Source organism: Chrysochloris asiatica, unplaced genomic scaffold, assembly GCF_000296735.1.
Source record: "Chrysochloris asiatica unplaced genomic scaffold, ChrAsi1.0 scaffold00432, whole genome shotgun sequence".
Classification (NCBI taxonomy): Eukaryota; Metazoa; Chordata; class Mammalia; order Afrosoricida; family Chrysochloridae; genus Chrysochloris; species Chrysochloris asiatica.
Window position 1 is genome coordinate 860,106 of NW_006408950.1, and position 16,155 is coordinate 876,260.

The window sequence follows — 16,155 nt, forward strand, 5'->3', positions numbered from 1 at the left end:
GATGACTCGTTAACAACCTTCAATATGCAGGTGACACAATCTTGCTTGCTGGAAGCAAAGAGGACTTACTGATAGAGAACACAGACCACAGCCTTCAGTACTGGTTACACCTTAGTGTGAAGGAGAACGGTAACCCTGAGTAAACAACAACCTCCTTCCTTATCACTTTACCTGGTTTTCCACTGACAGGCCTGAAGTTGCACATTTCTCTGGTCCAATGCCGTTCACTAGATGCATGCCCTTTTGTTCAACAGAAAGCAGCCTGACTTATGGTCCATATGCGTTACAGCTTAGTGTTGGTAGCCTCACTTAAGGAGGTGCCTTAGCACAAGGGTAAGTCACTGAGGCCCAGTCTGAAAAGTAATCCTCCTGCACTCAAGGAAAGGAGCCCTGGTGGTGCTGTGGTTAAGGCACTGGGCTGCTAGCCACAAGGTCATCAGTTCAAACCCACCCATTGCTCCTCGGGAGAAAGATGAGGCTGTCTGTTTCCATCAAGATTTATAGCTTGATGGGAATTGACTTGATGGCAGTGGGTTTGGGTTGAGTACTCAAGGGCAAGCAGCCTCCTGTGAAAAGGCCCAGACAGCCTTGAAGGATGCACAATTTCTCTTCTCCCTTCATCGTGAAGAAGGGGTGTGTGAAGAAGTGGGTGTCTGCCTGCTCTGGGCAAATCTTTCTATCTGACGCTAAGTGTCAACTCACTCTGTCCCATCACCAGCCACACACATTACTCCTTCTAAGTCCCAGCCCTAGATATCTTCATTGCTGCTTGCAGACAATTCAGTGAACTTCAGATGCATAGGCCATGAGTACCTGAGATGTGATATATAAATAGCATTTAGAAATGCCTGGAAGTGTCTTCACAGGGGTTGATGTGGACTTCAGCCATATGCCACGTTTTTCTCATTCCTCATTGTTGTTAGCTCTCTTTGAGCCAGGCCCTGACTCTTGACCACACCAAACATAACGAAATAAAATACTACCCAGTCCTGTGCCACACCCATGATGGGTTGAGGATTGGATCATGTGATCTATAGGGTTTTCACGGTAGATTTCCAGGCCTTTCTAGTCCATTTCAGTTGGGATGCTCAGCTGAAACTTGCTCAGCATCAGAGCAACATACCAGCCTCCACTAACAGACAAGTTGGGGCTATGTCAGAAGTGCATTGACTGAGAATCTAACAGGGGTCTCCTAAATGGAAGAAAGAGCCTACCAGTGAACCATCACTGTCTCCTCAGACATCGTGTTGTCGTTGTTGTTAAGTGCCATCAAGTCGGTTCCGACTCATGGCGATCCTGTACAGGGTTTCTGAGGAGCAGCTGGTAAGTTTGAATTGCCAACCTTTTGGTTCAAACCAATCTGGATGTCAAGTGCTGATCCTATGGTGCAACAAAGGAATATTAGAGGGAGTGGAAATAAGGAAGAACTGTTTATACTTGTGTGACCAAGTTGCCCCAGATTTATCAATTTCCTTTAAATTAACATGTTGGATTGTTTCTCTCTTGCCTGCAGCCCAAGATTTTCCATTTAAAAATCAAATTTGTGGAAACCAGCAGTTTCATATTATAAAAGACATGCATTTCTACCTTGGAGTAAGAGGTACATGCTTTAGTCTCCTGTGAACTGTGAAGAATAATATCATACTACAAAAAGCAGCCCCATCAGCAAATGAAGGTCCCACAGTCTTTTCTCCCATGGGCTTTAGCCCATTCACATCATTATGGTCAACTCTACTCTTGAGGAGGCAGCTCTTCCCCAGTCCCATTTTGAGTGCCTTCCAACCTGAGGCGCTCATTTTCTGGCGCTATATCTGACAGTGTTTCTTTGTTATTCATAAGGTTTTCAGTGACTAAAGTTTCGGAAGTAGTTCGTCACTCCTTCTTCCTAGTCTGTCTTCGTCTGGAAGCTCATCTGAAACCTGTCCACCATGGGTAACCCTGCTGGTATTTAAAATACCAGTGACATAGCTTCCAGAATCACAGCAACTCACAAGCCACCACAGTATGACAAACTGACAGACAAGTGGTAGCATCAGGATTGGAGAAAGACTCATTAACAACCTGTGATATGCAGATGATACAACCTTGCTTGTTGAAAGTGAAGAGGACTTAAAACATTTACTGATGAAGATCAAAGAGCACAGCCTTTGGTATGGATTACATCCCAATGTAAAGAAAACAAGAGTCCTCACTACTGGACCAGTAAACAACATTCTTATCCACAGAGAAAAGATTGAAGTTGTGAAGAACTTCATTCTTCTTGGATCAACTATCAACACTCACGGAAGCAGCAGTCAAGAAATCAAACGACATATTACATTAGGCAAATCTGCTGCACAAGACCTTTTTAAAGTTTTGAAGAGCAAAGATGTCAGCTTGAGGACTAAGGTGCACCTGACCCAAGCCATGGTATTTTCAATAACCTCATATGCATGCAAAAGCTGGACAGTGAATAAGGAAGACCATAGAAGAATTGATGCTTTTGAGTTATGGTGTTGGAAAAGAATATTGAAAGTGCCATGGGCTGCCAAAAGAACCAATAGATCTATTTTGGAAGAAGTGCAGCCAGAGTGATCCTTGGAAGCCAAGATGGCCAAACTTTGTCTCTCATACTTTGGGGCATATTGTCAGGATAGACCAGTCGCTGGAGAAGGATATCATGTTTGGTAAGGTGGAGGGTCAGAGAAAAAGAGGAAGACCCCCAATAAGATGGAATAGCCAGGTAGCAGCATCAATGGACTCAAGCGTGACAACAGTAGTGAGGTTGACCCAGGATTGGGCAGTGTTTTGTTCTGCTGTGCATAAGGTCGCTATGAGTGGTTACTGACTCAATGGCACCTAACAACAACAACAAAAAAAAGCAGATTAAAAAAAAAAACATCCCAGATTCACTGATCTCTTTAGCAACTAACTACAAATAATGTAGAAACAATAAGAAAATAATGATAGCCTTCTTGTGAATATCAACACAAATATGGCAGCAACCAACAGAACAAATCAACATAGGGTGTAGGTGAGAGATTCACGCTATCAATTCTTATTCCTTCAAGGTTTTTATTTTCACAGACTGGAATGACAGATGGACCAGAACTAAAAATGACTGATGTGCTGCTAATTCTGTCACACCTTGAAGAATGTTCCCTGACAGTTGAGTCGAGTTTTGGCACCTGGCCAGAAGGAGAAGATGGAATTCCCACATAGAGCCCTCAAATCTGGCCAATCCACTTGTATGCTGGGTTAACTTCACTTAAAATGAATGCAATGTTAATTAGATCAAATGTGAGCTATCATTTGTCATCTATCAGACCAACAAAAGATTGAACAGTTTAGGATTTCAGTGAGGGGAGGGAAGCAGGTGAGAAGAAAGTGGAGGCAGCTTTGTTTGAAGGCAGTTTGTCACAATTTCTGAGCCCTGGTGCGGTACTGTGGGTTAATACATTAGGCTGCAAAGCCGTTTGAACTGCAAGGTCGGCAGTTCAAGCTCATCAGCTGCTCCTTGAAAACCCTTTACAGGATCACTATGAGTTGGAACCAACTCGACAGCACTCAACAACAACAACATCACAATCTCAGCAGGCAGAATAATACATATAGTATAATACATACAATATAACTTCTGGTATGGAGCCAGACCCAACTCCACGGCACATAACAATGACATGGAACTGTAGGATAAGCACTTTACTGCTAATCACAAAGTTGGCAGTTCAAACCCATCAGGTGCTCCTTGGAAACCCTATATAGCGTTGTTATGAGTTGGAACCAACTTGACAGCGCTTGACAACAACAACAACTTAATTCATAGGATTTTTATTCGCTGACTTTTGGAAGTTGTCTTAGTGAGCCAGTGTACTAAAATAAAAACCCCTGGTGTGGTGCTGTAGGATCAACACTGGGCTGCAAACTACAAGGTTGGCAGTTCAAACCCAGCAGCTGCTCCTCGGAAACCCTATGCAGGGTCGCTATGAGTTGGAGCTGACTTGACGGCACTTAACAACAATAACACTATAATGAAAATACCACAACTAAGGGGCTTTAATGAACAGAAATTTACTTTCTCATAGTTCAAGGGTGTTTTGATCCAGTATGCTTGGAGTAACCATAAGTTGGGGCACTGTAGTTGTTGTTGTTAAGTGCCGTCAAGTCAGTTCTGACTCATAGTGACCCTATATAGGATTTATGTGGTTTTTAAATCTGTGCAGAAGCAGAAAGCCTCATCTTTCTCCCAAGCAGCTGGTGGGCTCAAACCGCCGACCTTGTGGTTCGCAGTCCAGAGTTTGTCCCATGGTAGCACCAATGGTTGTTGTTGTTAAGCGCTGTCGAGTCAGTTCTGATATGTAGTGGCCTTGTATAGGGTTTCCAAGGAGTGGCTGGTGAGTTTAAACCGCTGACCTTGTGGTTCAAATCAACCTTTCGGTCCAGCACTGTATCCCACAGCACCATACCAGGACTCCAGTGGTAGTGTGCCGTGGAGTTGGTTCTGACTCATAGCGACCCTGTACAGGGTTTCTGAAGCTGTAAATCTTTACAGGAGCAAAAAGCCTCATCTTTCTCCCACGGAACAGCTAGTAGTTTCGAGTCGTTGACCTTGAGGTTAGCAACCTGACTTGTAACTACTACTCTACCAGAGCTCCTTAGGACTCCAGTAGCTAACAATAACATGAAGAGAGGGACAGGGAAACCTGGCCCCAGTTGAGAAAGGATATATAAGTGTTTTCATTTCCATAATATGCCCTATTAATACTTTACTTTTTTCCCACGAGCAAGTTTTACTTTTATAACTTGAAACATTCAAAAAGGAGTCTTTGAAAGGAAAAGCAGTTTAATTTTTCTCCAAAGAATTCCTGTGATAAAAAGTGGCATATGGGACATAGATATGACTTGTTGTTGTCATTGTTAAGTGCTGTCGAGTCAATCCCGACCCATAGCGACCCTGTATAGGGTTTCTGAGGAGCAGCTGGTGAGCTTGAACCACCGACCATGCATTTCAAACGGGCTTTGCAGTCTGGCACACTAACTTACAGCGCTATAGGAGTTAAGTCCACCCGACAGAAGAGACAAAAGAGAGCCATGATATTAAGAGGAAAATATTCTTGTTCTGTTTCTGATTGTTTTCTTTAAATTCGCAAAAGAGAGTTAACAGAATTAGATAACAGAGAAGAGAAAAATCAGTTATGATTATAACCAACATACAGAACTCCTACCTCAAATAACTGTTAAGAGTATATTGTGGAAACGAAATCGCTTGTATATCTGTTAGTATTTTGAAGCCTTTCCTTCAAGTACTTTGAATTTGAGATACCTTGGTGTGTCTGCTTAACATTCTCAGTTTGGATTTTCAAATGTATGAAATAGCACTCTACTTTAAATATCTGATTTATTGCATATATCAACAGCAAACCTGTATAATTATCTAGAAGTCCTGGCATAATGCTGTGGGTTAATATGCTGGACTGCAGGTCGGTATGAATCACAAGGCTGGCAGTTCAAGCTCACCAGCTGCTCCTCGGAAACCCCATACGGGGTCACTATGAGTCAGAACCTACTCCACGACCTTAACAACAGCAACAACATAGTTAGCTACATTTTAACATTTAGCACTGGATCAGTATTTATTTTCACCCCAAAGCTCCAACCTAAATCAAGAACACATCTTTCACTTGGTGATTGTGTTTGCAGTGATTAAATTGGTAAATTAAGCTATTGATTCCTAAATTAGATGTGGGGGGCAAGGCCCTAACTCAATTTTGGGTAACATTGAATGTTTAATACTAACCATGTCCGTACTTGTTCCTCCAACCTTATTGTTGAGTATTTCCAACAAAGATTTTGGGTGCTCAGGATAGTCTTTTATTACCTGCAGCTCTCTATAAAGCCTAGACTGTTTCCTCTACAAATGATTCCATCAGGCATGAAATCAGCAGAGGTTGTTTTCGCCTGATCCCATCACCTCCCCAGAGCCCCCCTACCATCTAGTCCCTTTGAGTTCCTCCACACTTTGAAATCTACCGAGTCAAAGCCACCTGCTCAGAGGCCCAGAGGTAATTTCTGTGGTTCCCACTCACTGACCCGTAGTTGCAAGTTGTTTCTAACCATCCAATATAATTTATGATTATTCACTCAGTCAGATAAACAGCATTTTCCTTAGCCTCAATGAAAATGGAGGTCTTCTTTTCCTCCACACAATTAAGAAAAACCCTGGGACAATGCTGTCATTTTCTTTCCAAGAAACAGAAAGCAGTACACTGTCATCTTTCTAAGAATGATTCTCTGAGAAACCATCTGCTAGGAGCATTTCTGCAACTCTCAGGGCTGCACAGAGCTGTGGGGACTCACCTTTGGAGATGCTGAAAGTTAGGTCCAGACGCGCTGTCTTGTCTTCCGCGGGAGGGGCAACACTCAGGGGTCTAGGTCCAAACCACTCGGCGCGTGTCTTCCCCGGCAGCGCTCTCTCCCTGCCACATGCTAACTTTGTCTGTTTCTGGCTTCAGATTTTTCTCCTGTAGCCCGACTGCATTCCCTCTTCGAAGAGTAAGCGGACCATCTGCACTCCTACTCGCACGTGAGGGGGAAGCACTGGCGCTCGGCTCAACGAGCCCTGGAGTGTTTCCTGAGGCCAGCAGGGGGCAGCAGACAAAGGCCGGGAAGTCTTGAATGGCGGGCTGACGCTCAGAAAGTCAGGTAATGGGAGTCAGTGCCTGACTTTACTCCTTGGGACAGGCCTGCTTGGCTATCCTTTTGCACTTCATACTCTGCTAATGTGCTGGTGGCATGTAAGGAAGAGTTGATGGAACATAGACTGTGGGTTAGGCATTGGACTGCTAGGTCGACGGTTCAAGCCAATCAGCTGCTCTACTGGAGAAAGATGTGGAAGACGGCTCCTATAACGATTTACTGTCTCAAAAATCCTTGGGGACACTTCCACTCTGTGCTATAGGGTCGCTGTGAGTTGAATTCAACTGAATTCAGTGGGTTTAGTGACTTAGTTGTTGTTAAGTGCCCTCGAGTCAGCTCCGATTCATAGTGACCCTATTATAGGGTTTCTGAGGAGCAGCTGGTGAATTTGAACCACCGACCTTACAGTTCAAACTGACCTTGAGGTCGAGTGCTGATCCTATGGCGCCACACCAAGAGGAGTGACTTAGTAGAGGGGATAAATGGATTAAGTACTCGAGGGTGGTAATGTAGAAAGATTAAATTTATTCAATGTCTTTTCAGACAGAGTGAAGTTACTGAGAGGAAAAAGTGTGCCCAGTGTAATAAACTTTCTAACAGTTGCTGTCTGAGACCTGAAACGGGCTAACTTGGTGATGCTGTGTGTTGCCTGAACTTGAAATATTCAAACAAAGGGCCCATTTTAAGTAGGCATCAAATAGCAGAAGTCTCAAGCACTCATTTATTAAGAAGCTCCTGGAACTATTAAAATGTTTATTCCCTCCTCCACCGGCAAAGATTCTCAATCTGTAGGTCTGGGCTGAGGTCCATGAATTTACATTCCCACCAGCTTCCCTGGAAGTCTCCAGTAGGTGCTCCAAGGACCTCACTAGGAGAAACAGGAGTCATTAAGATCCCATCTAACCCTGAAATTCTAAGTTTTGCTGCTCTTATTTTAATGGGAAACACCAGTCTAAAGGGAAAGACAAAGGGTACTTGTAATATTTAAGGAGGCACTCCTTTTCAAGGCTAACTTGCATGGTCCTGAGATTGAGTGCCTTCCTTAAATGTTGCAGCCTAGCTTCTCTGGTTTCACCCTAGTCCTGGCCCTGCTAGCTAACAGATTCCAAGGTAACCACTTTACAGCCACAAGGTATAGGACAGAATCTAAAGGTATGTGATTACAAGGATCCTTCTCTAATGTTTGGCCACATCACACACTAAGCACACTGAAGTGGGGAGGGCAGAGCCTTAAGGATTTCCTGCTTCCGTGGTGTGGCTTGGAGAGTGCAAGCCTGGAGCTGGCCAAAAATGACAGTACTTCTTTCTGAGCAAGTTTCAGCTTAAGAATCAAAATAGAACTAATCTCTGGTTGTAAAATAGTCCTCCTGGGAGTTCAGTGGGAGAGGGAATACTAACTGGTCTACCAGGAGGTTTCCCAGGTGTCCCAGCAGACATAGCAAAATATCAAAGAATTTTTGTTCCCAAACCAGAAAATTATATATTTAAGTGATTATGAGAATCTAAGAATAAATTTTATTAATAATGATAATAACAGCTGTATCACTTTTAAGAAAACAGAAGGAATTTAATGTGGAGAATTAGTTACAAAAGTGTTGGAATTGCTGAAAATTCAAACAAAAGGATAGGGTAAGGGAGAGAAGTATCTACTGACCCTAGGGTCTGGAGGCATGTAGGAGCAAAAACTTAACACTCCAAAATGACCAGCTAAGGTCACATCAAACAATGTCTCCTGTGCCTTACCTCTCCCCTGCTCTTGCTTTCTAGGAAGGAGCAGACTGTCTTGGTCTAGCTAGCCTGTTCTCCTGCTTTAGGTTTGAACATGCTAGGAAGGAGACCCCTATTCCTACTCGGAAACTCTGTTCGCTAGGAGGGGACAGACAGCCCAGCACCTTGGGATTTCCCTACATTTCCCTACTTCTGAATACCACCATCGGCTGCCCTTAAGCTGGCGAATATCCCATGTTATAAAAAGACCCTAGCCCCTTCAAGGTAAAACCTCATGATCCAGCCGGTCTCCACTGGATATAGCTGTGTTTCACCCTTTGTAGATAAAAGTCCCTTGTGGGTCAACAATCTCCTTTATTCTTGTTTCTGTACTATATTAATGTCTCTCAGAATGAGTTCTAGTCTTTTTTTAATTTCAATCTCATGGCACCTATGTACTCAGAAGGCTTGAAACCCAACAAGGCATCATGAGTGAAAATGGGATTAGCAATGTCAGGAGGCTTACTTTACCTGTAGGGAGCTGTGACAAGGGAGAAGAACTAATGCCAGACATGCTGCTCAAAACAAGGTTGTTGTTATTGTTATTAAGTGCCACCGAGCTCTGGTAGCGTAGTGGTTATGAATTGGGCTGCTAACCTCAGGGTCAGCAGTTCGAAACTACCAGCTGCTCTGAGGGAGAAAGATGAGGCTTTCTACTCCCATAAAGATTTACAGCTCCAGAAACCATGTGCAGAGTTGCTATGAGTTGGAACCGACTCCACGGCGTACATATAACAACAACAACTACAACAGTTGGATCCAACTCAGAGAGACCCTATACACAACAGAATGAAACACTGCCTCATCCTGCACCATACTCACAATTGCTGTACTTAAGTCCATTGCTGTTGCCATGGTAGAAATCCATCTCATTGGGAGTCTTCCTTTTTTTTTATTAACGCTCCAGTTTACCAAGCATGATATCCTACTCCAGGGACTGCTCCCTCCTGATACTATGTTCAAAACATGAGATTTTACATCTCACCATCCTGGCTTTTGGCTGTACTTCTTCCAACACAGATTTGTTTGTTCCTCTGGCAGCCCATGGTACTGTGAGAAAGAATTCTCAGGATGCTCCATCTTCAGAAATAAGGGGGTCCAGGAAGTTGCTAATTGAGATTGTCTGCTGGTGTAACAACAGAGGATCGTGCACCTGGGGTATGAGAGCAGGATGAATTGGTGGGGACACAGAACCTGTTCCAAAAAGTAGAAACTTTAAATAAGAATGCAACCTTCAAAGGGAAATTGGCAATGTCTAGGAAAATTGTTCACCCTGTAATACTCATTCAATGAGGAACCAGGGGAGGGACTTTTGAGTTAGGAGATAAAGGTGTTTGTAAAATGGCTGCGTGGTGTGCCTGCCCATGTCTTCTGGGTTTGGCCCCTGATTTTGCAAAATTGAATAATAATAAAGCCTCACTCTCCCTAAAATGTGTACAGATTGTATTTCTTGAGCATTTGTCGGTAAGCACTCGTGATAACTCATCAGTGACCTCATACAGGATAAGGTGGTCTGATCCAGTTCTCCCTTCTGAGACACGTTGGGTTAAGGTCCTAGTTAGAGGTTTGTACTGACCCACAGTTGCCAAGAGGAACCCAGGCAGTATCCAGGGTATCGACAATGTTTCTCACAGTACTTTCAATATTCTTCTTCAAGACCATCAACTCAAAAGCATCAATTCTTCTACTGTCTTCCTTATTCATTGTCAAACTTTCACATGCATGTAAGGCTATAAAAAAGACCCTGATGTGAGTCAGGTGCACTTTTCTCCTCAAACGGACATCTTTTCTCTTGAACACTTTAAAGAGGTCTTGTGTGGCCGATTTGCTTAATGCAGTATGTTGTTTGATTTTTTTTCCCTGCTGCTTCCATGAATGTTGATAATGGCTCCAAGCAAAATGAAGTCTTTGACAACTTCCATCCTTTCTCTGTTTATCATGAGATTATTTATTGGTCCAGTGGTGAGGATTTTCTTTTCTTAACATTGAGGGGCAACCCATACTGAATTTGATCTGCATCAGTAAGTATTTTAAGTCCTTTTCACTTCCAGCAAACAAAATTGTGTATCTGCATATTGCAGGTTGTTAATGAGTCTTCCTCCAGTCCTGTTGCCATGTTTTTTGTCATATATTCCATTCTCTTGGATTGTTTGCTCAGCATACAGATTGACTACGTATGGTGAAAGAATACAACCTTGGCATACACCTTTCCTGATTTTAATGAATGACTGTCTGTTGGTCTGTGTACAGGTTCCTCATGAGCAAAATTAAGTGTTCTGCAATTCCTATTTTTTTGCAATGTTATCCATAGCTTGTCATGATCCACACAGTCTAAAGCCTTTGCATAGTCAATAAAGCACAAGTCAACATCTGGAATCCTGGCGTGGTGCTATAAGATAAGCACTAGACCACCAGGTCTATTTGAACCCCAAGGTGGTGGTTCAAATCCACCAGACACTCATTGGAAACCCTATACAGGGTTGCTATGAGTTGGAACTGACTCAACAGCATTTAACAATAACAACAAACACGTTTCTGGTATTCTCTGGTTTCAGCCAAGATCCATCTGACATCAGCCATGATATCCTCGGTTCACTTCCTCGTCTGAATCTGGTTTGAACCTCTGGCAGTTCCCTATCAATGTACAACTGCAGCCATTTATAAATTATCTTTAGCAAAATTTTACTTGCACGTGATATTAATGATATTGTCTGATGGTTTCTGCATTCTGTTGGGCCACCTCTCTTTGGAATAGGCACAAATATGAATCTCTTCCAATCAGTTGGCCAAGTCTTCCAAATTTCTTGGCAGAGATGAGTGAGTGCCTTCAGTGCTGCCTCAGTTTGTTGAAAAATTACAATTTGTATTCCATGAATTCTCAGAGCTTGCCAATGCTTTCAATGAATCTGTACTTCTACCTTCGGGTTCCTTCAAGATCATTAGTTTGTTTTCTCTTTTTCGTTTTGTTTAAATGTCTTATTGTGAATTATGTGATAGTTTACATGGGAGAACATTAGCTTTACATTCATCCTATCATCTATTGTTTCATTGCCATGGTTACAGTCCCCTCCATGCATTATCAACAAACCAAAGGGTACACCCCGCAAGCCTGCCCCTCAGTCGTCAGCACACAGCCCCTCTCCCTCTCTGGTTCTAGAGTCCCCAGCCGCTCCATCTCCATCTCACTGTCTCTGCCTCCATCTCTGGCATCACTGTTTCTCTGGGTAGGGTCCTGCACTCTGCTCTTCTCCCTTGATGGTCCCAGGGACCTCTGCTCCTGGACTGTAAAGTCAACCACTCCCCTCCTTTTGTTACAAAATGTCTACCTTTACATTTCCAACCCTCACAGTCAGTCCTGATAGCAATTATTCATTATTGTACCACAAGAGTCCAATCCCCATCTCCTTTCATCAACCCCACTCAGACAGATTGGATACTACTCAGTGGAGATTCTACCTTTCTCCGTGCCCTCTGGATATAGGTTCCCTCTTGAAAGCTTGTAAGCCAGTTACTTCTTGCCTTTGTAGCTCCCCCATTTTGTGTAACCAATGTCCAAGTTTCCCATCCTTGTCTACCCTGTGTATCCAGGGGGTGGGAATGATCTTCACTGTAAAGATGTGTTCCCTCTTTTGAGCTACTGCATCCATAGGTGTAGGTCAAGTTCATCAAATTGTATCAGATTACACTTTTTTTCCTCTTCTTTCTTCTTCTAATTGAGTTCTGATCAGCCAGCCATTGAATCCAGGTCAAGTGGGTATTATCTGCAAGTGTGGGGGTGTTCTTGTGCATATACCTTCACTTCTTATCAGCTGAACGCTTCACTCTCCACTCTAGTCCTCTGTGGCTATGTCACTGACTCTGGGCCCAGAAGTCCCCAGGTCTTACCATATTGCTGGCCAACCAGGTCTCCACTCGGGTTCAGAGGAGTCTATTGAACGTGGTAGGACTTAGCTCTCAGCTTCATTGCTGTTTTTCCCTCACTTCCCCTTATCGGTGACCAACATGGTCACCAGTCAGAGCACATGTCTGCTCGTGTATTCTCCTTGAGTCTTAGTCTTACAAGAGGGTTTGCCCTGAGGGGAACCCAACTACTTGCTTTGATGTCTCCTGGGCAAGCAACTTGCTTGTTCTTGTAGTAGTCAGTTGGATTGCCATTATTGTTTTTGATTTTTCCTGTTGGTCTTTCTTCAAGAACTATCTTCTGTTCTTCTAGCCACTCCAAGCTGGTCTGCTTGTCCTTTCAAGTGAAAAATTCCCACCTCAGAAGATTTTGGAAGGGGTTCAAGATTTCACCTATGGTCTTATGTGATGTAGAGGCTCCACATGAAGCCTCCTTCACTGGGCAAGTTTTAGCCCCATTTTAGATATTCCAATCAGTTATAGGCAGAAGACAGACTTAAAAGCTTTCTATGGTGATATTTCTGGCTATTCCTTTCTCTCATTAGTTTTTGATCCTATGCTACCTCTTGAAATGGTTGAATGCCAACTTTATTAATTTTTGGTTATAGTGAATACTTGTATATTCCTTCCATTTCTTTTGATACTTTCTGCATCATTCAATATTTTGCCCGTGTTATTGTTGTTGTTAAGTGCTGTCAAGTTGGTTTTGACTCATAGCAACCCTATATAGGGTTTCCAAGCACCAGCTAGTAGGTTTGAACTACAGACCTTGCAGTTCACAGTATAGTGCTTACCCTACAGCACCATAGCAGGAGTCCATTTTGCCCAGATTGTTGTTGTTGTGAAGTGCCATCGAGTCGATTCCAACCCATAGTGACACTGTATAGGGTCTCTGCGGAGCAGCTAGTGAGCTTGAACAGCCGACCTTGCAGTTGAAATGGCTTTGCAGTTCAAATGGCGCATTATCCCATAGCGCCACACCGGAATAGAATCCCTCAATATTTAAAGTCAAGGGTTGACTTTTTTCTTCAGTTCTTTCAGCTTGAGAAATGCTGAGTATGGTCTTCCCTATTGGTTTTCTAACTCCAGGTCTCTGCACATTTCATTATAATACTTGACTTTGTCTTCTCAAGCTGCCCTTGGAAATTTTCTGTTCAGTTCTTTTACCTCCTCTATTATTCCAATTAAGGAGCTCTGGTAGTGTAATGGTTACGAATCAGGCTGCCAACCTTAAGGTCAGCAGTTTGAAACTACCAACTGTTCCATGGGAAGAAGATGAGGCTTTCTGCTCCCGTAAAGATTTACAGCCTCAGAAACCCTGTACAGGGTCGTAATGAGTCGGAACCAACTCCATGGCACATAACCACCACCATTATTACAATTACTTTAGCATCTCTGCACTGGAGAGAAAGTTTCAGTCTCTTCTGACATCTGTTTTTGTCTTTTCCTTCTTTTTTGTCTTCTTAATGACCTTTTTTTTGTTTTCAAACGAAAGTTGTCATGTGTGTATTAGGACAGTTCTGTTAATATAAAAAAGCACAACTGGCTCAATAAATCATTATTTAGATATTATTTATCAAAACATTCAGGAAAAATTCTGAAAACATGTATCAGGATGGGTTTCTTTTGTGGCTCAAATGGATTTCAAATCATCTTTTTTGAAGTCTGAGTAATGATGTAACCAATACATTAGGGCCTTGCTCTTCTTATTGCCCAAGGCAAAATATCTACTCCTGTGAGAAAAATTCTTTGTATGAACAAAAGAAATAGTCTTCCTTTTAACAACTGGAAAGTTAAGAAATACTGTACAAGAAGAAAGATGAACCAATCTGACTGCTTCTTTCATTTGTCTGAAGCAATTGCTAAGATTTCTGTGGTAGGACTGAAGGTCAGAGAAGTAACACCTGTAACCAAGTTCATTATCACTTATCACCTTTGTATTTGGTAACTGCAGAAAAGAATCTTGATTGTGTATGTTTGTTGTTATTTTTGTTAAGTGCTGTCAAATCAGTTCCAAACCATAGAGACCCTGTATAGGGTTTCCGAGAAGCAGCTGGTGAGCTTGAACTGCTGACCTTGAAATTCAAACGGCTTTGCAGTCTGGCGCATTAACCCACAGCACCATGCCAGGAGTCCATTGTATATGTTTACCACTTGAAAATTAGAGCCACAAGCCACATAGTGTCCTTTCCTCCAGGTGACAATGCTTAATCCATATAAAGTACCTTCACCAGAAAATCTATTAAGACACTTTCTAGAATCCACATCCTAAATGTAATCTTCCCCATCCCCTGAAGAGGCATATATTTTCTTACTATCTGCAGAAAATGTGGATGCTGCAGCCCTTCCATGAATCTTCAGGCTACCAGTCAATTCTTTAGTCTTCATTGGCAGCAAATGAAAAGATCCAGCAGTACCATTTTTGAGCAAGAAGGACCCATCTGGAGAAACTTTGAAGCTCCTCACTATCTTCTATTTCAACCCCCTCCTTTGATGCACAGGAATTGGCTTTCCCACCAATATATCATAGACATAAAGGACTTTGCTATGGCTATGTTGTTGTTGTTAAGTGCCATCGAGCTTGTTCTGACTCATACTGACCCAGTATAGAATTTCCAAGGAGCAGCTTGTGGCTAAAAGCTCTGTTTTATTAGCTCTAAAACAAGCCTTAAAGATCGAAAACTTTTCCAAATAGATGCTCTAGATATTAGGATAAGTTTTTCCATCAACCTGAGAGAGCAGTACAGCATTATTTGACCCAGCAACCTTCACAACTTGAGCACTAGGATGGAGCTGCACAGATGAGATCTGAGCACTAGTAGGATGTTCATTCAGCTTAGCATTTTGGCAGTTCTTCATCTTCAAGATTCCTTTTGAATGAGAAGTTGATGTGATAGGAAATTTCCGTTCAGTTGCAACAAGTCATCTTCATTCTCTTCGCTTCCAGCCTCTGAAGATGTTTTCTGGCTCTTATTCTGTGCCCAGGCAGGTTCTCCCCAATAGCATGCTGAAACTTTTCTTTATGTCTTTTTTGAAGCTTGTCTTTTGAAAGTTTACTTTCACTGGTGTTTTTCATCATATCTTTCCAAAATCAATTGTTCATCATGTCAACCATTGCCTCATCTTCATCTTCTTTATCCATCTATTCTGCTCTCTTTTGAGGGGGGAAATTCTTTTGCTTCATTCTCCACTTCCGAGTCACCAGACTCCTCATGTACTTGAGTCTGTGGTCCCAGAAGACACCACAGCAGCCACGCTCCACTATGCTGGTGGTTTCCACTGAGATGAAGGTGCAGCCTTTGGGACTGTCTAGTGGCCTCACTCCATTTCTCTGGTTTGGCTTCATTGGAGTCTTCTGGTGGGGCTTCTGTCTGGTACTCCGGTTCAGTTTCATTCAGTTCATTCATTCTCGTGGTAATGTAAGTTTTAAGAAGAAGCACAGGCTTTCACGTCCTTAATGACCTTTTACTTTCTTCTTATATGATGCTCTTGATGTCATCCCACAACTCTTATGGTCTTTGGTCTTTAGTGTTTAATACATCAAATCTGCTGCTGAGTTGTTGTTGTTAGGTACCATAGAGTTGGTACCAACTCATAGTAACCCTATGCACAACAGAACAAAACATTGCCCGGTCTTGGGCCAACATCACAATCGTTGCTACACTTGAACTCATTGCTACTGCCACTGTGCCAATCCATCTCACTGGGTGTCTTTCTCTTTTTCGCCAACCCTCCACTTTACTAAGCATGATATCCTTCTCCAGTGACTGGACCCTTCTGATAATATGTCTGAAGTATGAGAGAAAAAGTTTG

General features: G+C 42.7%; 1 pseudogene; it reads right to left on the bottom strand.

The window, feature by feature from the left end:
• Positions 1-6,407: 6,407 nt before the first annotated feature.
• LOC102817750 lies at positions 6,408-15,749 on the bottom strand (annotated as a pseudogene).
• Positions 15,750-16,155: the final 406 nt, after the last annotated feature.